The sequence below is a fragment of the Adiantum capillus-veneris genome, chromosome 22, assembly GCF_014529385.1.
Source record: "Adiantum capillus-veneris isolate H3 chromosome 22, ASM1452938v2, whole genome shotgun sequence".
Classification (NCBI taxonomy): Eukaryota; Viridiplantae; Streptophyta; class Polypodiopsida; order Polypodiales; family Pteridaceae; genus Adiantum; species Adiantum capillus-veneris.
In genome coordinates, this window is record NC_140952.1 from 116,129,741 (window position 1) to 116,156,036 (window position 26,296).

Below are 26,296 nucleotides of genomic sequence, written 5' to 3' on the forward strand. Positions count from 1 at the left end.
AATTAGTAAGGGAAAAGATTAAATAGTAGTTTAGCTATGATGGATGAGTGCTCCATTTGCAGGAACCCAATTTAATAGTCATCTATGAATATAGACACTTTATATACCATGTAGTTAATGTGTGTCCTATTGGTGTGTCTCTTGATGAAATTGGATCGATCATGTTCATACTAGAAGCAGTGAGTTGCTTATAAGCAAATAAATCACCTGAAAGTTCTTCATGTGTAATATAAAAGAAATGAAAGTGAGCTTATCATTTGCATCAGTAAATATCAAAATCTTCAGGGTAATCCATATTGTGACATAAACACAAATTTTAAATTGTTGTCTATGAAACAATTGAGGTTGATGATAATTATCATTGTGTTCAAGGAAGGTTTTTGTCCTCTTAATCTTCAGCTAGTTGAATGTTCAGATTAGCTAATTGTTGTCCACTTTTGCTTATAGGAAATAGGAAAACTTTGAATGCAACTCCTTGTGAGAATTGTTCATGTATAAGATCAATTGGTTTTATTTTATTTTAATTTTTTTATTTTGGTGAAAAGTTTCTTGAAGCTGTAGGGATTTCCTACAAGGTTTTGGAAGATCCCGGTCCAAAGGATCCTAAACGCTATATCTATATTCCTCTTTGATTGGTAGTCGGGCAGCTATTGTGAGTATGGCCTAGGCGCCATGAGCAGTTAACCAATCGTCTCAATGGTTGAGAAGTAGCAAGGATGGGTGGCCAAGGAAAAGTGATATCTTCTGGGATTTTAAAACTAGAAATAACGCTTGCAAATGGGCGGCCAATGACTTGTGGGCCCTTGGAAATGGATGAACAAGATAATTTGAAAATGACAGTGGAAGTCATTTTCTGCATATGCTACACGATGGGGAAAAGGGTATAGGACAATGTGCGGGAAAAAAAGAACATTTTTCCAACATACAAATTTCCTTTTCTTAAATTTGCCAAGAGGAAATTTGAGAACATTAGGTTTAGTTTTTTTTTTGGGTTTATACTCTATCTTTCTCTATTTTGGGGTAGAATTTCTCCTTTACTCTATGCCCTAAACTGGCATTTGTTTGAAATTGAAAATTGCACAACATTAAGTTGAGACACATTTTTTTGCGAGCATGGGGGATGGACCATGAATTCGAGAGGGGTGGGGGGGGTGACTGTGTAGAGTCTAGACTAAAAGTCTTGAGTGAATGGCCACTAGGTTAGATGGTAAACATGCAGTGGGCGGTCGGCCAGTGCTTAATGAAACAAAGTGGTATGTGAATGCATGGGGAAAAGGAGTGGAAACTAGCAATCAATGTATAGAGTCTGAGGACAACAACACAAGGAGAAGGTGGGATTTGGTGACCAGTGCTCATGCTGTTTCAGGCAGTGGGTAGATTTGCCTTCCCAATGGCTCAGCTTAACTCGCTGGTTTAAGAATTGTGAGATTCCCACTTGGCACCTACAAACGGCTGGCCACAGACGTATAGTGTACCAAATTGGCCCTTGGGCTGTGAGGAAATAACTGGCCTGACACAATTATTCAGAAGTTTTTGCAAATACCTGCCCGAATCTGAGCTTTGGGCTGGCGAGTGGTGGTCTTGAGAAGCTGGGAGGGGATGATGAAGATTAGCTAATTGACTTTGGTTTTTACCCGTTAGCAGCAGATGATTTTGATGATAATATAAAAAGCAAAAAGTCTTTTGAGGCTTGCTGCTTAGGCGACCACGTTCTCAAACAGGCCCACTGAGTTTTGGTGATGCCGACACCTAGCAAAAGGTAGGTACTAGGGGCGATAGTGTGGGGAAAAACAAGGGCCGCAATTCCTCATTCATCGTGCAATTTGGGCTTGGTTGCACCTTGCAAAGGAAGGGAATGATGGTGATAGCAAGTCACGAGGTGATTTGAATGGATTTTGAAAGCATTAGCTCTTGTGGACATGGGCACGTTCCCACGACTCTCGAATTATTGTGGGCTTGAGTGTGGGGTTTGAAATCGCTTGAAATTGTCTCGACAAACATTCAAATTCCTTTTTTTTTCCTACAATGGCACCTATGTTTCTTTCTACCATTTTCCCTCTTTATCACTGTGTTTGTTAGTTTAATCCACCTTCTTCTTTATGAATATTCCCTATATACTAATATCGTTCAATTGGTCTTTAAAATCTTCTTTAACATCTACCCTTGTTATAATTCCCAATTCCTACTATTATAGGTTTGGCCATGGATCAAATCCCGATTAAGCTTATCATATGTGAATCATACCATTAATTGGACTCCATTTTCACTATCTTGATGCTGCATTCCTAGATCTAAGCTGATTTCTCTGTTGTTGGCTTATTGGAGATCTCTTTTCCTTTGTCATGAGGGAGCAAATATTGATTGTTGTCCTTGATTTAAATGTGCAAGAGACATAGATGATCTTAAAAGAAATTACATAAAGATATGAAAAAAAATTAAACTTATCTATATTGATTGATCAATATGATTTCCATGGCTGTAAATTGTTTCGCCACGAAGAGAATTTTGAAAGCTTCAATTTCCAATATGAATCTTCATCCCCATGGTCTTTGCGTTTCCAAGAGCGTTGCCTCGCTTTGATACCACTGTTTGGAGAAAAGGGGGAGACCGGTTGTTTAAAACCATTCAACCTTGCTCAGATTCACCATCAACCTGTCTACCTCTTTTCCCAATTTCCAAGAACACACACACACACACACACACACACACACACACACACACACACACACACACACACACACACACACACACACACACACACACAAAACATGGAATTGACATAGACAAGATTGTAAGAGTGTGTAAGAGAATTGTAAGAGATAGAGACTTGTTTAGAGAGTACACATCAAATTAAGCATAGCAGAAGAGTGTAGAGAAGAGAATCTGCAAGAGAAAGGCCTAAATCTAGCCCCAAACTCCATGAACCTATTCTTGTGGATTTTTGATATTTAGGATATTATTTGTGAGTTTAAGGTGCCAAAATTGGAGGCCCCTCTTTTACAACCACTTCACTTTGTAAATGAGTGAAGCTCATTAGTTTTTGCATGACCCATAAGGGGAAGCTCCGACTACAATTATTTATAGAGCCATAGTGGCTTATTGAAATGAAAATCTAAAATATTGTGCGAGTATAAAACGGCCAAGAGTATTTGCCTGTGCCTCTTCGTCAACTCCCTGCATTCCACTCTACAAAATAATCATTATCAACTCAACTAGAAAAATAAATAGACAACACATAATTAACCATTATGCCAGGTATCCCAATTGCTGCTAACCACTACAATAGGAGGGTGCCCAGTCTCATAACAAAGTCTCCTGCCAAATGCCACTCCACTTGGAACGTCCCCAGACCTAAAACTCGCAATTATTATCTTTCTTGTTGTTTCTAAATGACGTCAATAATTGGGGTTGTGTGTAAAATACCATTTGAGGGACTCGTGTGGGAGATGAAAATCTGTCATCCACCAAATATTCTTCTCTAACTAAATACCTAAACATGTGTTTCCCTTCTTGTTGGCATTTAGCTCAACATCATCACCTAATAAAGCTCTGTTCATAAGCTCAAAGCTCACTCTTTTCGGTTGTTGACCTTCAAAAATTTGACACTCATCAAGCTTCATTATCACAAATATAACTTTTCCATAACACTCTTCCTGTGTCAACATCATTGACTTATGGAGCTTCAACAAGTCAACATAGACATTATTGAACTCATTGTAATGGAAGGATTTGCTCTCTTTTAATAGAGGGCATCCTCCTCATATTGAAATCCACCCAGCAAGCTTGCAACATCATTATTGGTGTACCTTTTTGAAACACTGACACTATAAGGTGTTGGAAACAACCTGAAAAAACCTTTTGCTTTGTGACCTAGTGTGACAATTCTATACAAATCTTCGTAGGCCTTGAAACTTATTCCTGCACTGTCACACACCTCCATTATTCTCTGAGGAAACACAATGCTCTTTGGCTCATTGACATACTTCTAGCACAAAGCATTAGCAATTGAACGTCGCCTTCCAAGACTTCTAAATAACGTTCAAGTAACCCAACGGTCCCCTAACTAACCTAGACGTGCACTAGTTTGCCATAATTGTGCGGCTTTCAAGTTCCTTTTAGCAATTCTCTAATTATGCGTTCGTATTTCACTTACTTTGCTATGCTTCGTAGTACAACTATATCTGCCCTCCCAGTTTCGTAATCCAACTCTCTAATATGCACTATTTCTCATGTATGCATCTCTAGATATGCTATTAATGGTTAAAATTTGAGTTCTCATATACATTTTTAATGGTGTTTTTAACCAAAATTTATCAACACGTAATCATTCATGCATTTACTTGATCGCTAGAGTTCAAAACTACACTTCAGCACTCACACATTCTAGACTCCTAAAACAAAGCAATCACTTATTGGATTTCAGATTATTGAACATTGTATCTAGAATCACTGAATAGATTTGCAAACTTTTCAATCAAAAACACCAGAATAATTTCGTAGAATGTAAATTTCCATTGAAATGCCAAAAAATGTCAATGATCTAATTTCCTTTTCCAAATGCCATCAATCATGCAACATTTCAGTTCCAAACATGCTTTTAATGTAGATACATCTTCAAATGATCAGATTTATCCTCAATTATGGAACTAGCAATGCAAATAAGAAACTAGCAATACCTCTTTTTAGTGTTATGAAATCGTTTAAAAATCAAGAAAAACTAACCAGTGAATTTTTTAATGTTCACTTTCGATTTCGAGTGTTTTGCTTTCCGTCTCCATCCGAAATCGAGCAGCGGCTCCTCTCACTTTAAAGTGAGTCACTCTGCAGCAAGATTTTGAATTTGATTTCCAAATTTCTCTCTCTTTCTCTCACTTCCTCTCACTAACTCAGCAAGGTATTTATTCTCTCTCTATCTCTTGAACTCGGTACAGAGAGAAAATTCTCTCTCTCTTTCTTTCTGCTTCTACGCTACCTTGGTGACTCCATTCTCAGGCACGCCTTCCCGACCTTGTGTTCCACGCACACACACAGACACACACACATACTGTCACATGCGGTCTAATCTCTCTCTGTAATCAGCGCTACATGCAGGTTTCTCTTTCTCTCTCAATAGTGCTACATAGACAATCTCTCTCTCTCTCTTTCTCTAAACTTCATGCACACAATGACTTGCTGCAATCGATCTCTACTATCCTTCTCCTCCTGCTATCATAGCCAATTCTTCTCTCTCTGCTTTACGCTACAGGCAGGCAACCCTCTCTTCCATTCTCTCTCTGTTTCTCTACACACAGGCAATCGCCATCCTCATCATGGGCCTCGGCCACCTCGGTTCTCTCACTCAATGTCTCTTTCTTTCTCTTATACTGACGCTACGCATACAGACACACACAGCAGGGAACTCACGTTCTCTCTCTCTCTAGACTGCATCCTACCTTCCCTGTGGCCTCCCTCTTCTACTTTCTCTCACTAACTCCTGCAGCGATTTTCTCACTCTCTTAGCTACTCTGTGTAGCGCTATACTATGCAGGCAAAAAGTAACACACACACACACACACACACACAGACTCTCTCAATCCATTCGATGCACACACACAGTCAACCGAAATCTCTCTCTCTCTCTCTCTCTCTCTCTCTCTCTCTCTCTGTCTCTCCTACTTTCTCTCTCTAAACATCCAACACTAAACTCTCTCTCTCTCTCTCTCTCTCTCTCTCTCTCTCTCTCTCTCTCTCTCTCTCTCTCTCTCTCTCTCTCTCTCTCTCTGTATCCTGTACTGCAGCGCTATCTCTAGGATCCTTCTCTCGAAAGAAAATGCTACCCTTCAACTGCCTATTGAGGCTTGCGACTCACCACTTCTCCAGGCGACCCCCACCTTCTCCTCATCATCCTTCACTCGTTGTGGCAACAAAACGGCCTTTTCTCCCTCGGAATCTCCTCTCGTTTTGCCAACCTTGCAGCCTTTGTTTGCTCTTAGCCTGCGCTCAACAACCCTGTAGCTCTCGGCCATCCCTCGGTTCTCAGCCCGCATCCCCTTTCATGCATGGTGTTCAACCAATACCCTCCTACTCTGTTGATCAGTCCCTCTCTCTGGCTTCATCCATAGGCTCTCTCTCTCTCTCTCTCTCTCTCTCTCTCTCTCTCTCTCTCTCTCTCTCTCTCTCTCCCCCATCGGCTCCTACTCATGGCCTCATTGCAAACAGCGTGCCCCCTTCTTGCCCTCTCGGCTTGCTATGTCAGGGCAGCGCCCACTCTCTCTCAATACTCGTACCTTGCCCACAATGGCGCGGCCTCTCTCACTACCCTCTTAGGCTCTCTTACACTCTCACCTTCTCATGGCCTACATACTGCAGCGCTCGCTCCCCATCTTGGTGCTCCTTGGTCACGCTTTCTCTCTTTCTCTCCAAACTCTGCACAGCCTGAGCCTCACTCTCTCGCGGCCCCTGGCGGCTCCTATCTCCTCTACACACACATAGTACACGCAAGGGTAGCCCTCTTGGGCTCCCTTCTTCCCCACTCTTCTAGCGACAATCCCCTCTCCTCTTCTGGCTTCCTCGCCTCCTGGCGGTTCCCCTCTGCATAGCGGTTCAGAATTGCCAACCAGCATTGTAAATTTTTCCCGCTCTAAAAGGTTCTCTCCATTGTTAAAGATCCATGTGACAAGAACTGAACTCAAAGACTTCTTACCCATTTGCCGACGTCATAGGAAGATCCCAAAGACCTCACAGATCTACTTCGACTAGTCTTAACCTCAAAACCTATCTCACTTGTTTAGTTGAACTCGGCAGATACTAACCCTCCTTCATTTTCTTACTCTCCTATCTACCAAGGCGGTCATCAAAAGAAGGGATTTTAAGGTCGTAAAGACAGCTATAAGAAACCTTAAAGATCATTTCCGCTTAACCTTGAGCTCACAACCCCACTGCGGTCACTAACATCTATGAAACTTTTTTGAGTGTCTTTCGGACCAAGCTCAAAGTCTAGCTAGTATCTGATCCTTTAGTCCGCTAAACTTAGGCTAGGGACTAATGGTCATAGCTTGAATTTAGAGTCGTTAAGGTAGCTATCAGTAAGTTCCCTAAAACTGACTCCAGTCATCAAATGATTAACTACTTTAGGTAAAAGCTTATCAGCAAGCATAAAAACTAACAAACATTGGCACTAATGCACCCATTATGGCAATCATTAACATGTTAATGCACCTAACATGCCCGTGCAAATTCCCAAGTTACCCCAGTTTTGGCACAAAATGTCAAAATATTCTGGTATCTACATTCCTCCCTCACTGAATTATGAAGTCGTCCTCGATGAAAAAGTAAATAACTTGGACATTGCCAAAAACTCTTGACTTGCTGCAACTCCCCATCTTGGCAGTGATAGCCGTTTTTCGGCTCTCCATAATTGTCATAGTAAGCTACCTCACCCTACCAAATTCACCCAAACACTATGGCTATCCCTACCATTTCACTGTACATAGGCGTGTGTGAGTTAGGGGGCTTTTCCCATATCTTCTTAAAAACCCTCAGCTAGCTAGTCACTGGGCTAGTTGAGCCAAAAAATAAAAATAAAAAATAAAAATAAAAGTATATTATGGCCTCTTTGTGTGTAAATATTTCATTGTATATATGGCCTAAATATAGGGATTTTTTATAATTATTTTGGTATTTTATTTAAATATTTCTACTTAGGTGTGTGTTTTATTAAACCTATGTACACCTTCTTTCATCCTCTTACACCATAATTATATTTTTTGCCAATATGTACATACTCTAACCTCATATTTTTCCTTTATACAAATCACTCCCACATTTTCACCCTCACCCTCGTGAAAACAAAAGTTTGATTTCTACTCATTGGTTACTTTTATTATATTATTTACTTGCATACCTTTTCCTCTTTCACCCAAAATAATTCAAGGAGGGACCATATCATATGATTCCAATATCTTTCCATATCCATAACTCCTCCATATTTTTATTATTATTTTTACTCATTATTCTAACACCATGTGCTCATTGAGCTAAAGTCCATGAATAGTCCATACACTAGTCCCACCATGTATATATTTCTTATTTCACCAATAATCCTCCTCCATGCATGGGTCAAGGGCAACTTGAATGCTTTGTATTATAATATGACAAAGGAGGGGCTCACTCTTGGATGCATTGTACAAATTCAACAAAGGAGGGGGCCACTAAAAGACTTTTGCAGGCATAAAAAACAGGCTTTTTGGTGAGAATTTTGGCACCTATCTCCACTCCGAATTTGGAGCAGTGGTCAAAAGAGAAAATGTAGCCCACGCTTTGAATAATCACCTCAAATTTTTTCATGATTTTTGGAGCTACCAGCGGTGAGATATGATTTTTTGAGTGGACCCCAGTCTGCCCACTTTTCTCACAAGTAGCCTATAGTCTTCTCTCACCTCTTTCCACACTTCTACACACACACACACACACACATTTCTCTCAATCCCTCACTCAAACCTGAACCTTCAATGGTTTCTCTCACCTTCTTCACCATTAACCTCCCCACTTACTTCCATAGCTCTCATATGAGCTCTCCATGTACATACACCATCTCTATGCCTCTCTCTATTACTTCCAAAGTACAATTCCATCTTACCCCTTATATATATACATAAATTCAGCATGTGTACCATGATTAACCTCTGCAAATCATGAGATCTCATCAACGGGATTACCATTTTCATCACGATAATCAACCTTGGCGGCGGTGGCGTAAAGAAGGGAAGACGAAGAAGAAGATCGATAGTCATTTTGAGAACCTACACAAGTAAGTCCAAAACTTCTTCAAGCTTCACCATCACAAGGATTTTCTCACTTCATTCAACCATCTTACTTCAACCATCCACCTCATTCTACCCATTGTAAATGTAACATTAACTTTCTAGTGATTACTAACATTAACCACTAACATACTAACACAAAATAGCATTGACCTAACCATAAAAGACACCTCACCTCAAGACATGTATAGTAACTCTCTCTCTCTCTCTCTCTCTCTCCCCTTCCTTAAAACTTACTTTCACCTTATCTACCATCAATAATGCTCTCTTTTGAGCCCACACCCATGACTCAAGCAGACAAAGAAGGCCCGCAATGTTTTGATATTCAAAAAAATCATAATCCTGATTTGTTAGCTTGTAAATTAGGATTTCCAATAATCTTAATATGGGGTCTCCAACCTATAAATAGGCCCCTCTCCTTCTTGTAAAACAACCTCCAACATCTCACATAGCACCCCAACATTCTATGCGTGAGGAGAGACTTAGGTGTAGCAACCACTTGTGAGCTTCACTCTTGGTGTGAGAGAAGCCTTCAAGCTACACATTGCAAGTGAGAGAGCGTGAGTTCCACAAATCTCAAAACCACTATTGTATATGCTCCTTTATCATCAATAAATTGAGGTTTGGTGCATCAAAGGCGTGATTCGACGTTCAAATCTTCGTCCTTCCATTTGTGCAATACGGTTTGGTGAATTCAAGGTGACTTGTGTATTTGGAGTTTTTATCAGTTGATCTTGATTTTAGAAAGTGTTTTAGTGTGTTTTTCATTGCCAGTTTTGTGTCCATTGTAAGAGGGTACTGTGGTGAGAGGTCTCCCACACCCTAAGACAGTGTGTGTGTGTTTTGGCAATGTTTAGCAATCACTAAGCATTGAGTGAGTTTTATACAAGTTCTACGATAGCATCATAACGAACCATCTCCATTTGCAAGTCACAAATAAGGTATTACGCAAGATCCTTTTCTCTCTCTCTTCCCTTTGCTCTAGCTCTCTCTGGTCCAGTTTGTGTGTGTCTTGGTGTGAGGTTGCTTGTGTGTGTTGTGTGGTGCATCTTCTTGGTTGTGCCAAAATCTCTCTTGCGTCCTAGTTCGCATACCATAACTAGGTGGTGCCCCTATCTTGTTTGGGTTTGTTGGCTGTGGGTTTGTTGTTGTGTTGTGCTTGTGGTTGCCCCAGCCCCAATTGAGCAGCACGGGAGCCTTGAGGGGTGTTTAGAGGTCGCCTCTCTTGTTGCCCGCCCCGGACCGCCTCAATTTTGGTGCCCCCATTGAGGACTGACTTTGTGCTTATTGTTGTTGTATTGCATGAATGCTTGAATTTCAGCATAATCAAGTAGATTGTATGAATCATGAAAACATGTATGACCGAGTTTAATTTCAAGGAAACAAAAATTGATCTAGAATATGGTTTGGATTATGCATAACATAAGAAAGGAAAAAAACATTTTCACATAAGAATCTAGAATACATGTTGAAAGACCTTTCAAAACTTTGTGTAGTTAGTTGATGATTGTTTGGAACTAATCTTTGTGTGGTTCTAGCATTGAGAGACTATGACACGCTATACCTTTGATGATATCCCAATCTTCTTCGGAAATCCAGAAGAAGATGTTGATGATTTTCTTGCTGATTTTAGAATGGTTTGTCATATCCTTGGTAAAAGGGATTGAAAAAAGGGATTTTCTATTGCTATGCCTTAGAGGCAACGCTGAGAAATGGTTTTGGAGTATGTCTTTTCAAATTGAAGATGGATATACCCAAATTTCCAAAGCTTTGAAGGCCAGATTCTCTAAAGTTCCAACAACGGAGAAAGCATGGGCTTCACTACGGAGACTTCAACAACATGGTGAAGACTACTATGCTTATGAGGATATTTTTTGTCATCAATGGGAAGGATGTGGATTTAGTTCTACATTTCCAGATTATGTAAAAATGGATCAATTTATTTCGGGTTTGTCTCCTTTCCTAAAGACTAAGGTTACTTGTAGTGGACCCTCTACCTTTGAAGAGGCGGTCACTATTGCCCGAAGGAAGTTTCACAAGTACTTCTACATAAAAAATGGTTTCCATCATGCTGGAAGAACCAACCATCATGAAAGTGTTTCTATCAAGGAGTCATCTCCTTTGCCATACTTGTCTCCTTCTACTCCGACAAATGTTGAAGAAGTTACTTACATGCCAACTGATTATTCAAGTGCTAAAGTGTGTGGCCAAGATTCAAATGTGGAATCTCTTTCTTCTACCTTTATCACAAGCATGCAAAAATCGACACAAGATATCTCAAATGGCATTGATGATTCAATAAGGGATACATCCAACCTTTTGGCGGAGGATCAATTTCTAGTCCGAGCAGACGAAGCTTTTGTGCAACATGACTCTATGGAGAAATGAATACCTTGAAGGTAACCTTGATCTTATGGAATGTTCTAAGAGTGTATCTTGTCTAAAAGAAGAGAGTGAAGAAGAAGATGAAATCATAGGTGGAGAGATCATAGACCACATTGATCATAAAGAGATGATTGTGTACATGGAATGCCAACTCCAAAACAAAGTAGAAGAGTGTGAGTTGAATCCATGTGAGGATAATCTTGAAGAAGTGTTTGAGGATGTTGAAAAGCATTGGTATGACCCATGTATGTTAAGCATGGAGGAACCGATCATGCAAGAAGCCAAAGTTTTCACAAAATCAAACAGTAATCCATCAACCTTTGAGGTGGTACAAAGTGAGGAGTTACAACCTTGCCAAAGGGGGGCCTTAGAAGGGGATGAAGAACAAGGGAGAGTAGTAAAAAATAAAACCATAAAAGGAAACTGTCAGAAGGGTATCATTTTCTCCAATGGTGTTTTAGTGGGTGGCTCTTCATTCATGGGACAATCTCTTAGCAAGAAAATCCAAGCTTTTGAAGCCCCAATCATCTTCACATTGGGTTTCACCTCTTCAAGGTCAACTTCTCCTCTCTTCACATATACCTTTCATCGGGGACACCATACCTTCTTAAGCGGAAGAGGACATGAATACTTGGTGATAAACGGATGTTTCCAAATCTTCTTCATTTGGTTCTTTGGTGTATGGAGGTCGCACATTGTGATGCTTCTGGTCTTCATCATAGATGAAAAACTTGTTGATTGCTACATGTGGATATTTCATCAATCAGTACCAAAATCTATTCTCTTCCAATGTATTGGAAGCAATAGAAACCTTTGTCTATTATCTACTTATGTGGTAAACTATTTGCAATATCTTCCGATAGCAGCTGGAAGCATGGATCAAGCTTTCCTAAATCATGAAGGTCATAGAATTTTTTACTTGTTGATGAGCCTACCCAGGCTGAATGAATTTTATGAGCTACAGTTCAAGAATTTTCTCATACAAGCTCTTGAAGATCGTAGCAGATACATCAACTTTACACAGGAGGAAGAGCAACCAATCTTTTATATCACATTCATAGTGATAAATGCAATGATGGACAACAGTAAAATCTACAAGTTTCTTCAACCGAAATCAGTAAGTGATTCCATACCATATATCTCGCTTTGGGAAAGATATTTCAAGATCTTTGATCCTGGGGGATGCTTATGGAAACTTTCTCAATGGATGAGGTTTACTCCGTCACTTCATTTCATCTTGCTATTGGCTCGGAGAACCTTCTATATCACACAAGGTTTTTTAATCATACAACAAAGGTTCTTCAAAGATAAGAGCAGACAAAGACAGACGTTACATAATATACATGTTGTATGATCAGATAAATGGTACATGAATGTACCATTATCTAAGGGGGGGACTAATGATAGCCGTTTTTCGGCTCTCCATAATTGTCATAGTAAGCTACCTCACCCTACCAAATTCACCCAAACACTATGGCTATCCCTACCATTTCACTGTACATAGGCGTGTGTGAGTTAGGAGGCTTTTCCCATATCTTCTTAAAAACCCTCAGCTAGCTAGTCACTGGGCTAGTTGAGCCAAAAAATAAAAATAAAAAATAAAAATAAAAGTATATTATGGCCTCTTTGTGTGTAAATATTTCATTGTATATATGGCCTAAATATAGGGATTTTTTATAATTATTTTGGTATTTTATTTAAATATTTCTACTTAGGTGTGTGTTTTATTAAACCTATGTACACCTTCTTTCATCCTCTTACACCATAATTATATTTTTTGCCAATATGTACATACTCTAACCTCATATTTTTCCTTTATACAAATCACTCCCACATTTTCACCCTCACCCTCGTGAAAACAAAAGTTTGATTTCTACTCATTGGTTACTTTTATTATATTATTTACTTGCATACCTTTTCCTCTTTCACCCAAAATAATTCAAGGAGGGACCATATCATATGATTCCAATATCTTTCCATATCCATAACTCCTCCATATTTTTATTATTATTTTTACTCATTATTCTAACACCATGTGCTCATTGAGCTAAAGTCCATGAATAGTCCATACACTAGTCCCACCATGTATATATTTCTTATTTCACCAATAATCCTCCTCCATGCATGGGTCAAGGGCAACTTGAATGCTTTGTATTATAATATGACAAAGGAGGGGCTCACTCTTGGATGCATTGTACAAATTCAACAAAGGAGGGGGCCACTAAAAGACTTTTGCAGGCATAAAAAACAGGCTTTTTGGTGAGAATTTTGGCACCTATCTCCACTCCGAATTTGGAGCGGTAGTCAAAAGAGAAAATGTAGCCCACGCTTTGAATAATCACCTCAAATTTTTTCATGATTTTTGGAGCTACCAGCGGTGAGATATGATTTTTTGAGTGGACCCCAGTCTGCCCACTTTTCTCACAAGTAGCCTATAGTCTTCTCTCACCTCTTTCCACACTTCTACACACACACACACACACATTCCTCTCAATCCCTCACTCAAACCTGAACCTTCAATGGTTTCTCTCACCTTCTTCACCATTAACCTCCCCACTTACTTCCATAGCTCTCATATGAGCTCTCCATGTACATACACCATCTCTATGCCTCTCTCTATTACTTCCAAAGTACAATTCCATCTTACCCCTTATATATATACATAAATTCAGCATGTGTACCATGATTAACCTCTGCAAATCAAGAGATCTCATCAACGGAATTACCATTTTCATCACGATAATCAACCTTGGCGGCGGTGGCGTAAAGAAGGGAAGACGAAGAAGAAGATCGATAGTCATTTTGAGAACCTACACAAGTAAGTCCAAAACTTCTTCAAGCTTCACCATCACAAGGATTTTCTCACTTCATTCAACCATCTTACTTCAACCATCCACCTCATTCTACCCATTGTAAATGTAACATTAACTTTCTAGTGATTACTAACACTAACCACTAACATACTAACACAAAATAGCATTGACCTAACCATAAAAGACACCTCACCTCAAGATATGTATAGTAACTCTCTCTCTCTCTCTCTCTCTCTGTCTCCCCTTCCTTAAAACTTACTTTCACCTTATCTACCATCAATAATGCTCTCTTTTGAGCCCACACCCATGACTCAAGCAGACAAAGAAGGCCCGCAATGTTTTGATATTCAAAAAAATCATAATCCTGATTTGTTAGCTTGTAAATTAGGATTTCCAATAATCTTAATATGGGGTCTCCAACCTATAAATAGGCCCCTCTCCTTCTTGTAAAACAACCTCCAACATCTCACATAGCACCCCAACATTCTATGCGTGAGGAGAGACTTAGGTGTAGCAACCACTTGTGAGCTTCACTCTTGGTGTGAGAGAAGCCTTCAAGCTACACATTGCAAGTGAGAGAGCGTGAGTTCCACAAATCTCAAAACCACTATTGTATATGCTCCTTTATCATCAATAAATTGAGGTTTGGTGCATCAAAGGCGTGATTCGACGTTCAAATCTTCGTCCTTCCATTTGTGCAATACGGTTTGGTGAATTCAAGGTGACTTGTGTATTTGGAGTTTTTATCAGTTGATCTTGATTTTAGAAAGTGTTTTAGTGTGTTTTTCATTGCCAGTTTTGTGTCCATTGTAAGAGGGTACTGTGGTGAGAGGTCTCCCACACCCTAAGACAGTGTGTGTGTGTTTTGGCAATGTTTAGCAATCACTAAGCATTGAGTGAGTTTTATACAAGTTCTACGATAGCATCATAACGAACCATCTCCATTTGCAAGTCACAAATAAGGTATTACGCAAGATCCTTTTCTCTCTCTCTTCCCTTTGCTCTAGCTCTCTCTGGTCCAGTTTGTGTGTGTCTTGGTGTGAGGTTGCTTGTGTGTGTTGTGTGGTGCATCTTCTTGGTTGTGCCAAAATCTCTCTTGCGTCCTAGTTCGCATACCATAACTAGGTGGTGCCCCTATCTTGTTTGGGTTTGTTGGCTGTGGGTTTGTTGTTGTGTTGTGCTTGTGGTTGCCCCAGCCCCAATTGAGCAGCACGAGAGCCTTGAGGGGTGTTTAGAGGTCGCCTCTCTTGTTGCCCGCCCCGGACCGCCTCAGCAGCTACACTTTGAAAAATAAATGGCTCCCCTCCTTAACTGCAAACGCCCTCGTGAGCATAATAGCCTGAAACACATCACATAACACTATAGTTTGTCTATTCTCATTTTACACATTACAACATCATACTTCTCTCAAAATTTGAGTCAATTAATAACAAAGTCAATGATAAATTAATAAGCAGTAAACATAGTAGAATAAACCAACTAACACTAGTGAATCTATAGACTCTTGCTAACTGCTTTTATAAAGATTTACCAATCAAAAACTCTAACTTCCCCAATAGGCAACTAAGCAGTAAATAATAAAAGAGACTAATGAATATAATAACTATAAACTATCCTAATCCAGACAATAATTTATCACCATTAATAATAAGAACAACTCCCATTCATGTTGATAAAGCTCTATAGAGGTAAAACCTGTTAACCCCTATATTATAGAAAGTATACTGATATTTCCAGCAATGTACAAGTCATAGTTTGAATTTTTATTTTCTCTTTTTGCTTTTCTAATTACCATTTTTTATTGATTTTTAGTTTTCCATGCATTCATTCTTTTGTTTTTGCAAGTCACGTCGGACTTGAAATTTATGTTTTTTTTTTTCATGCATTCCACACTCACTGCTACGTCAAGCAGGAATATCCTTTCACATTCACTTACCAACCCGTATAAAACTTAGATACGGCTCGTGGCTCTGACACTAGAGACAGAGTTGTTCCACCCACCTACCAAGCTTATACGGTGATGGGTACACAACATATAACATATAATTTTTCCCTCCCAAAGCTCATCACATGTGTAGTATCTAACATACCAGCCATAATCGAGAGTTTAAAGGTCTCTCCCAACCACAGAGATCTACGACACTTCAAAGATTTGTTTTTACCATTAAGGAAATAAATGAACCATCCAACACTAGATTAGCTATAGTGACTATATTAATTAATAACCTTTACTACTCCCTGTTAGCCACTAACTAGTTCGGTCAAAATTCTTGATTAATAATCCTAGATAAAGATTGCTAATAAAACCATATAGATTACTAATCTAACCAGTTTAATAAAACTATGCCACACACTTATTAATTATTCACTGACTTATAGGCATTAAATTGAGAAAATGTCAACAATTTCAAATAACAACTGGAAATAAAACACATGTTAAGTCTTTCTTGAAATACTGCTTTACTTTGAACCACAATCCCAGATTCAGTTCGACATTTCTTTACTTCACAACTTCTACTCCAATCTTCTCTTTTGATCACACACTCCAACTTTGCTTTCTGTGAAAGGATTAGAACTACACACACACACTAATGAAATGTAGTATCCTACTCCTAACTTTTATGGGTTTTTGGTGTTTTTGTTTTTGTGATTTTTGTTTTTTGTTGTTTTGTTTTGAATAAAATAGAAAATCAAACATAAAAGAAATGATTCTTTTTGGATTTTGTGACATTTTTTATTTGTTTGTATTTTTGTGGTTTTGTTTTGTTTTGTTTTTTTTTCTTAAGCCTCTCGCTACATACGAGGGAATAGTGCAGGTGCATTGGCTAAGCCAAAAGGTGCTACATGCTATGGACTACAGATATCCACACATGGTGCAGTTGCCTACTCTTAGTAAAAGCTTCAGAATCCTACTTGTATTCAATGCCCTAGTTAGAGGCATCTATATAAGGTTCAGAAACCTACTTTTACCAAAAAGCTACAGCTCCCTACATGTATGTGAAACCCTATCCTCTTTCTTATATTGTGCTATGGATTCCAAACATATATACATGCTACAAATACTTACTTTCCACTGTATGTAGTGTCCTACATATAAAATGCCCTATCCACTGCGCACATTATCTCCTATCTTGCACTGGTATCTGTTTAGGATAATTTCTTCTTTTCTCATGATCTAGCAATATGGCCTGCTATACCACAATGCTTGCACTTGGGTTGATATTTGGGTTTGAGAATTTTCAACTCATTCCCTCCCTTAGTTTGCTCTTTGCTAGTTTCTAATGAACATGAAGTATTGAGTTTTTCAATTTGGTTGACACAATAATTATTACTATCCATTTCTCTTAATGCAACTACACTCTCATCTCCCCTATGGCTATTTGTCACTTCACCAACTAATCCTACTTTTCTATACTTTTCAAGTTCCCCTCTAATTGCTTTAACATCATTTCTCAAGGATGCTATTTGTTCAAAATGAGATTTACGTTCAAAATGAGATTTACGTTCGTGGTTAATTTTCTCAAGGATGCTATTTGTTCAAAATGAGATTTAAGTTTGTGGTTAATCATCTGACACATCTCTCCTATTTCCTCTTTTAATGTTATAACATCATAACTATAACAATCATCAATTAACCTGACTAGGTCCTTGTTATGTTTAGCTTCAAGCAAAGCTTGTTTCTTTTCAATTTCTAATATGAATATTTTGGCCAAACAATCTCTAATCACACTACCCACATTATAACCTTCACTATTCTCTTGCTCCATTGCTCTAGTTCCTTTAGACCAAACTGAATCAGCCTAAGCAATATTCTCTAAATCACCTAAGATGCATCTTGAGCTTTACTCACACCATGTCAACTTTGGCTAAAGTCATTTCATCCAAGGTTACAAGCATGAAAAGTATATATAATATTGAGATAATCAAAAGTCAATCTAAGACTCGCTCCTTTCAGCGTTACTACACAGACATTGCCTCTTCTTGATTGTCCAAACCCTGGGTACTAGCATGCAAAATATATGCATCGCGATGCCCCGTAGCTCTACAGCTAGCTGGTTCCCGGCGGACGCACCAAATGAACGTCGCCTTCCAAGACTTCTAAATAACGTTCAAGTAACCCAACGGTCCCCTAACTAACCTAGACGTGCACTAGTTTGCCATAATTGTGCGGTTTTCAAGTTCCTTTTAGCAATTTTCTGATTATGCATTCGTATTTCACTTACTTTGCTATGCTTCGTAGTCCAAATATATCTAACCTCCCAATTTCGTAGTCCAACTCTCTAATATGCACTATTTCTCATGTATGCATCTCTAGATATGCTATTTATGGTTAAAATTTGAGTTCTCATATACATTTATAATGGTGTTATTAACCAAGATTTATCAACACGTAATCATTTATGCATTTACTTGATCGCTAGAGTTCAAAACTACACTTCAACACTCACACATTCTAGACTCCTAAAACAAAGCAATCACTTATTGGATTTTAGATTATTGAACATTGTATCTAGAATCACTGAATAGATTTGCAAACTTTTCAATCAAAAACAACAGAATAATTTCGTAGAATGTAAATTTCCATTGAAATGCGAAAAACTGTCAATGATCTAATTTCCTTTCCCAAATGCCATCAATCATGCAACAATATGCAACATTTCATTTCCAAACATGCTTTTAATGCAGATACATCTTCAAATGATCAGATTTATTCTCAATTATGGAACTAGCAATGCAAATAAGAAACTAGCAATACTTCTTTTTAGTGTTATGAAATCGTTTAGAAATCAAGAAAAACTAACCAGTGAATTTTTAACGTTCACTTTCGATTTCGAGTGTTTTGCTTTCCGTTTCCGTCCGAAATCGAGCAGCGGCTCCTCTCACTTTAAAGTGAGTCACTCTGCAGCAAGATTTTGAATTTGCTTTATGAATTTCTCTCTCTTTCTCTCACTTCCTCTCACTAACTCAGCAAGGTATTTATTCTCTCTCTATCTCTTGAACTCGGTACAGAGAGAAAATTATCTCTCTCTTTCTTTCTGCTTCTCCGCTACCTTGGCGACTCCATTCTCAGGCATGCCTTGCCGACCTTGTGTTCCACTCACACACACACACACACACACACACACACACACACACACACACACACACACACACACACACACACACACACACACACACACACACACACACACACACACACATACAGTCACATGTGGTCTAATCTCTCTCTGTAATCAGCGCTACATGTAGGTTTCTCTTTCTCTCTCAATAGCGCTACACAGACAATCTCTCTCTCTCTCTTTCTCTAAACTTCATGGACACAATGACTTGCTGCAATCGATCTCTACTATCCTTCTCCTCCTGCTATCATAGCCAATTCTTCTCTCTCTGCTTTGCGCTATAGGCAGGCAACCCTCTCTTTTTTTCTCTCTTTGTTTCTCTACACACAGGTAATCGCCATCCTCATCATGGGCCTTGGCCACCCCGGTTCTCTCACTCAATGTCTCTTCCTTCTCTTATACTGACGCTACACATACACACACATAGTAGGGAACTCACGTTCTCTCTCTCTCTCTAGACTGCATCCTACCTCCCCTATGGCCTCCATCTTCTACTTTCTCTCACTAACTCCTGCAGTGATTTTCTCTCTCTCTCTCAGCTTCTCTGTGTAGCGCTATACTATGCAGGCAAAAAGTAACACACACACTCACACACAGACACACAGAGACTCTTTCAATCAATTCGATGCACACACACAGTCAACCGAAATCTCTCTCTCTCTCTCTCTCCTACTTTCTCTCTCTAAACATCCAGCGCTAAACTCTCTCTCTCTCTGTATCCTGTACTGCAACGCTATCTCTAGGCTCCTTCTCTGGCAAGAAAACGCTACCCTTCAACTGCCTATTGAGGCTTGCGACCCACCACTTCTCCAGGCGACCCCCACCTTCTCCTCATCGTCCTTCACTCGTCGTGGCAACAAAACGACATTTTCTCCCTAGGAATCTCCTCTCGTTTTGCCAACCTTGCAGCCTTTGTTTGCTCTTAGCCTGCACTCAACAACCCTGTAGCTCTCGGCCATCCCTTGGTTCTCAGCCCGCATGGCCTGCATCCCCTTTCATGCATGGTGTTCAACCAATACCCTCCTACTCTCTTGATCAGTCCCTCTCTCTGGCTTCATCCATAGGCTCTCTCTCTCTCTCTCTCTCTCTCCTGTCGGCTCCTGCTCATGGCCTCGCTGCAAACAGCGTGCCCCCTTCTTGCCCTCTTGGCTTGCTACGTCAGGGCAACGCCCACTCTCTCTCAATACTCGTACCTTGCCCACAACGGCGCGGCCTCTCTCACTACCCTCTCAGGCTCTCTTACACTCTCACCTTCTCATGGACTGCATACTGCAGCCCTCGCTCCCCATCTTGGTGCTCCCTGGTCACGCTTTCTCTCTTTCTCTCCAAACTCTGCACAGCCTGAGCCTCACTCTCTCGCGGCCCCTGGCGGCTCCTATCTCCTCTACACACACATAGTACACGCAAGGGTAGCCCTCTTGGGCTCCCTTCTTCCCCACTCTCCTAGCGACAATCCCCTCTCCTCTTCTGGCTTCCTCGCCTCCTGGCGGTTCCCCTCTGCATGGCGGTTCAGAATTGCCAACCAGCATTGTAAATTTTTCCTGCTCTAAAAGGTTCTCTCCATTGTTAAAGATCCATGTGACAAGAACTGAACTCAAAGACTTCTTACCCATTTGCCGACGTCATAGGAAGATCCCAAAGACCTCACAGATCTACTTCGACTAGTCTTAAACTCAAAACCTATCTCACTTGTTTAGTTGAACTCGGCAGATAATAACCCTCCTTCATTTTCTTACTCTCCTATCTACCAAGGCAGTCATCAAAAGAAAGGATTTTAAGGTCGTAAAGACAACTATAAGAAACCTTAAAGATCATTTCCGCTTAACCTTGAGCTCACAACCCCACTGCGGTCACTAACATCTATGAAACTTTTTTGAGTGTCTTTCGGACCAAGCTCAAAGTCTAGCTAGTATCTGATCCTTTAGTCGGCTAAACTTAGGCTAGGGACTAATGGTCATAGCTTGAATTTAGAGTCGTTAAGGTAGCTATCAGTAAGTTCCCTAAAACTGACTCCAGTCAAATGATTAACTACTTTAGGTAAAAGCTTATCATCAAGAAGTCATAAAAACTAACAAACATTAGCACTAATGCACCCATTATGGCAATCATTAACATGTTAATGCACCTAACATGCCCGTGCAAATTCCCAAGTTACCCCAGTTCTGGCACAAAATGTCAAAATATTCTGGTGTCTACAACAATGCTAGCATTGGATGGATCATTCAATAGCTTCACCAACTCCTTTGGCTTGATGATATGTTGCAGTAGAGTATGTCCAATTGTTTGAGCATCAAAATCGATTCCCATCATTATCTGAGCCAAGTTCTTTTATATTGAAATAATATTACAACAACCTACAAAAAATGTAAGGAATTAGAAGCTCACATTCGTATCCCAACCGAGTTTGACGAATACGTTTCTTTTGAGCTTCGCTTGAAGATAGCATAGACATCACATGTCTTTTGCACTTGCAAATGTGGTAGCCCAGTGGAATGTGTATGGATGATCGATTTGTTGGTGTATATTATGTGCAATGTGTTGTAGCTGAATGTAATTGTCTAGAGGGATCCAACGCTTGAAGATAGCATAGACGTTGCATTTGTCTTGCACCTACGAATGTGGTAGCCCAGTGGAATGTGTGTGAGATGATCGATTGGCCGGTGCATATTACGCGCAGTGTGTTGTAGCTGAATGTAATTGTCTAGATGGCTCTCTTGCTCCATTTTTTGACTCTCTAATGTTTGATTAACCTTTACCATCTCATCGTTTAGCTACTTCCTCTTCTCGTTGGCTTCCTCTTTGACTTGATGATGTCTTTCACATCCTTCTCTTGCAAGGACAAAGTGGCAGCAGAAAGATGTTTTCTTTCTTCCCTTTCATTGGCAAAAGCTGAAATTCAATCTCCAACAGTAACCAAACAATCCGTCTCTTGGCATCATCAATAAAACACAGTAGCTCAGTGACGTTATGAAAGGGCGGTGATACATTGGTCATTAGATCGCCACGTTAAACATGGCCATCAACCCATAATTTGATTGCATTGCACCCAAGGTTCCGTGCTAATCTCCAACATTGGAATTAGATGTGCCAAGTCACAGAATAGCGTACTCCTGCTCTAAATCAACATTTAATCGATATCATTTTGTCTTTTAGCAATGTCTTGTAGTGGTAGGGGATTGAATGACATTTGTGCTAGCTAATCAAGAAAATTAGAGAGAGAATGTGTAATGGTGAATGCTACAAGCAGGTGAAGCTGGCTATGGAGGAAAGAAGTGGAGATTAATTAGAGATAGGAGAAAAGGATTATGTTGTGAAGGGAAGAAAGAGAGGGAGTGCAACTCGATGTCCTTTAAATTCAAATTGTTGATCATGAGTCTAGAGAGGGAAATGTTGCTGCACATAGAGGTAATGGAGTTTCCCATTGCTCTCAGCAGGAGCCCCGCTGGAGCTAGAGTGGGAGAAGCATGAAGGGGAGAGAGAGAGAGAGAGAGAGAGAGAGAGAGAGAGAGAGAGAGAGAGAGAGGGAGATAAAAAGATGTTAGAAGCTGGACACACCCTACTGAAACTCACTTCTCGGCAGATTATCATTTTTTTTGTAATTATTCATTTATTGAGAAAACTCAACATTTCACCTTGTAAATATTGGGGCTTACAGAAGTTTCCAGATTGTATCCCAGTTTTGATAGTTAGATTGAGTAGATGGTTGATTTGGAACTTTAGGGTTTGAGAATTGTAAGGTATTTATACCACTTTTTGACCTTAATGAAAAACCCTTTTGTCATTTTTAAAAACAAGTTTTGAACTCTGTGAGTGAGCATACTGTGTACGAGAGAGAGTGTGAGCTTCATCTTGACGCTACGAGTGCACCGGTGGTCGGAATTGAGTGCGGAGAAGTGTAGCGTGTTGCCCCCGATGAGAGCTACGCGCCGATACCTACATTGCGCGTGTATGGTCCGGTTTTGCGAGCTCCAGAGGATCTAGCTAGCTTAAGCTCACACACCACGGCAACCATAACATCCAAGGAAATAGCAAAGCCCAAAAGTGCAGGATCAGGAGGATCTGTACTGGCAGACAAGGTAAATGAGCAGTTAGATGCGCTTCTAAAAGCTTATGAAGCCAGACTCAAAAAGAACCAAACCTAGGAACAAAGGTGGATGACTTATCCATATGCGGAAATAGAAAAACAAAGGTTGGAAATGTGTAAAAAGATGATTGAAACAACTCAATCATTGATGGAAGACCCGTTGGGTAACCCTGCAAATTGGCATGAAGCACTAGCTCCAACCCCTATCCAACCAACTTTAGAGGAACAAGTAGAAACAAAGGAACGACTCACTAATGCCTATGAGTCCAGAGGAGAACCTATCATAGTGCCAAATACAACAGATGAGGAAAGTGACGGGTTCCAGCCTAAAACATTGACAGAAATGGGTAAGGATTATAACGGTCTAGACGATATGTGGAAGCAAATCCATGAGGCGAACGAGGCTAACAGGATGAGTAACCACATGAATAGCACAAGAAAAGAGAAGAATGTGATCTTACCTCCTATTGAAGAATTTGAGGCAAGGTCACAAATGAACTTAGAGATACATTCACAAGGGGGAGACCGGGGATCAATTAGTTCGAGGCACAACCAACCAGACTTGCTGAAAACTTTACCCTCTTACCTAGGAGAGTATGAAGCCAAGTCTGAAATGAGAGCAATCCCATCTCAAAGACCTTCTTCTAACAAAGTGATGGATTCACAAGGATTGATTGAGTTATTGTCCACCCCGGTGGCATGCACAATCACATTAGCCGAACTCCTAAGGTTACGACCAAACATGTGGACCACAATAGGTAAATGCCTAGAAACATTTGGAGTGAAAGACCCCACCTGGAGGCTACAAGAAGGGATCAGAGAGTTGGACATGCCTCAACTAAACACTAGGCCAGTACCATTAAACAAGGTTGGAGAGTATTGCGAGGGAGAAGATGGAAACACCACGCTACCAGTAGAATTCCAAGGAGTAGTTTCCAAAGCTATTCTTGACAGTGGAGCGGGAGTTGCTATCGCCACCAAGGAAATCTGGAAAAAATGGGGAAAACCAGCTTTAAGAGCTACCAGAATGAAATTGCAATTGGCAGATGGGTTCATGGAGAAGCCTCTAGGACTCTTAGAAAAAGTGATTGTCACTTCGTGTGGAATCGAGTATGAGCATACATTTGCATAGTCAATTTCGACAAAAGGAACAATTATGAGATCATCTTGGGAAGACCATTCATGCGACAATTGAAGATGGTCCAAGAGTGGGGTTACGACCACATATACCTCAGACATGGCGAGACAACAACTAAAATACACCTGAAAGACCATAGTTACAAAGATGTGAACCAAACACCTGTGGAAGAGTTTCATTCAACTACAGTCGCAGGATCGGAACTCCCAGCATGGTTAGGGCAACAAAAAGAGCTATGGATGTGCGGAGCTTCACATTGTGGAAGCTTAAGAAGGGAGGAATGCGTCTTAAAAAGAGCGATTGCGGACAAGGAGTATATTCCTGAACCTTTCCTTGAAGATGCCTTGGAATCTCTAGAATGGGAACACATACTAGAAACATTGGATGTCTGTACCATTACAGATAGTCCAACAACAAAATTTTGTGATAAGGATGGCTATGATGTGCTACCCTACTACATGGTAAGCATTATACCCGGAGAAGATGAGACGATAGAACCACCAGAACAAGAAGAGTTTTTTAACTCCTCTGAACATCTGGAAGTAAATGATGACATAGATAATGAGTGTTCAGACACCTCAAGTGAGCGTAGAAGAAAAACCAAGAATATCAAGTTTTATGATTTTGCTAATCAGCACCCTAGACGTCAGGAATGCTATAGGAGGAAACGAGCAAGACACAAAGTGAGAAAGAACCTGATGCCTAGGATAAAAGGTAAAACTCACTATTTGATCTTGTAAAAGCAGAGGATTGTGAGAAAGATCAAATATCAGGAAGATTCTCAAAAGATCGAAGGGAAAGAATGCGAGAGGAAATAAAACAGGTACGAAAAGCTAAAACAGAAACAAAATCACAAAAATCACAAAAACCAAACTGGAGCGTAAACAGAAATACCAAGAACTGAAACGGTCTTTACGTGAGATATGGACTACGGAAGAAGATAGTGATGGTAAAGGGGAGTCAGAGAAGGGAAACATGAATGTACTATCACACTATCGGAAATTTACCATCTAGGACAGAAAAATCATCATGACGCCACCAGCAGGGAAAGAACCAACCAAGAATCTTAGGATGGGCCTGAAAATGCAAAAAGGATAGACCTCGCGGAACCAGGTGAAAAGCCTCAGCCGGTCTATATAGCAAACGATTTAGAGCCTGAAGAAGAAGAACGGCTAACACAACTTCTCAAGAAATATAAAGATGTGTTTGTATGGTCCTATAAAGACCTCAAAGGAGTTGATCCATCGATATGCCAACATACAATTCCTTTGAAAATGATCTATATAGCAAACGATTTAGAGCCTGAAGAAGAAGAACGGCTAACACAACTTCTCAAGAAATATAAAGATGTGTTTGTATGGTCCTATAAAGACCTCAAAGGAGTTGATCCATCGATATGCCAACATACAATTCCTTTGAAATCGGATGCAAAACCTAGCAAACAACGTCCTTATACATACAATGATACATTTGCTAAACAAATCAAAGAGGAAATTGATAAGCTGATGGAAGCTGAATTCATCTATGAAATTGAACATACAGATTGGGTGTCACCCATTGTGGTAGTTCCCAAAAAGAACAGAAAACTGCGAGTGTGTGTAAACCTCAAAAAGGTAAATGCAGCCACCATAATGGATAATTATCCCTTGCCCATCACAGAACATGTACTTGAGTGGGTGGCCGGAAAACGGGCTTATTCCTTTTTGGACGGGTTTTCAGGATACAACCAACTGGAAATTGCAAGGGAGGATCAACACAAAACAAGGTTTGCCACAAAATGGGAAATTTATGCGTATCGAGTTATGCTGTTTGGCTTAACTAATGCCCCAGATACCTTCCAAAGGTTAATGACGCACGCGTTCAAAGAATACCTGAGAATATTCTTAGAAATATACATGGATGATCTTTGTGTACACTCTCTACTATGAGAGAAACATATTGACCATTTGTAAAAG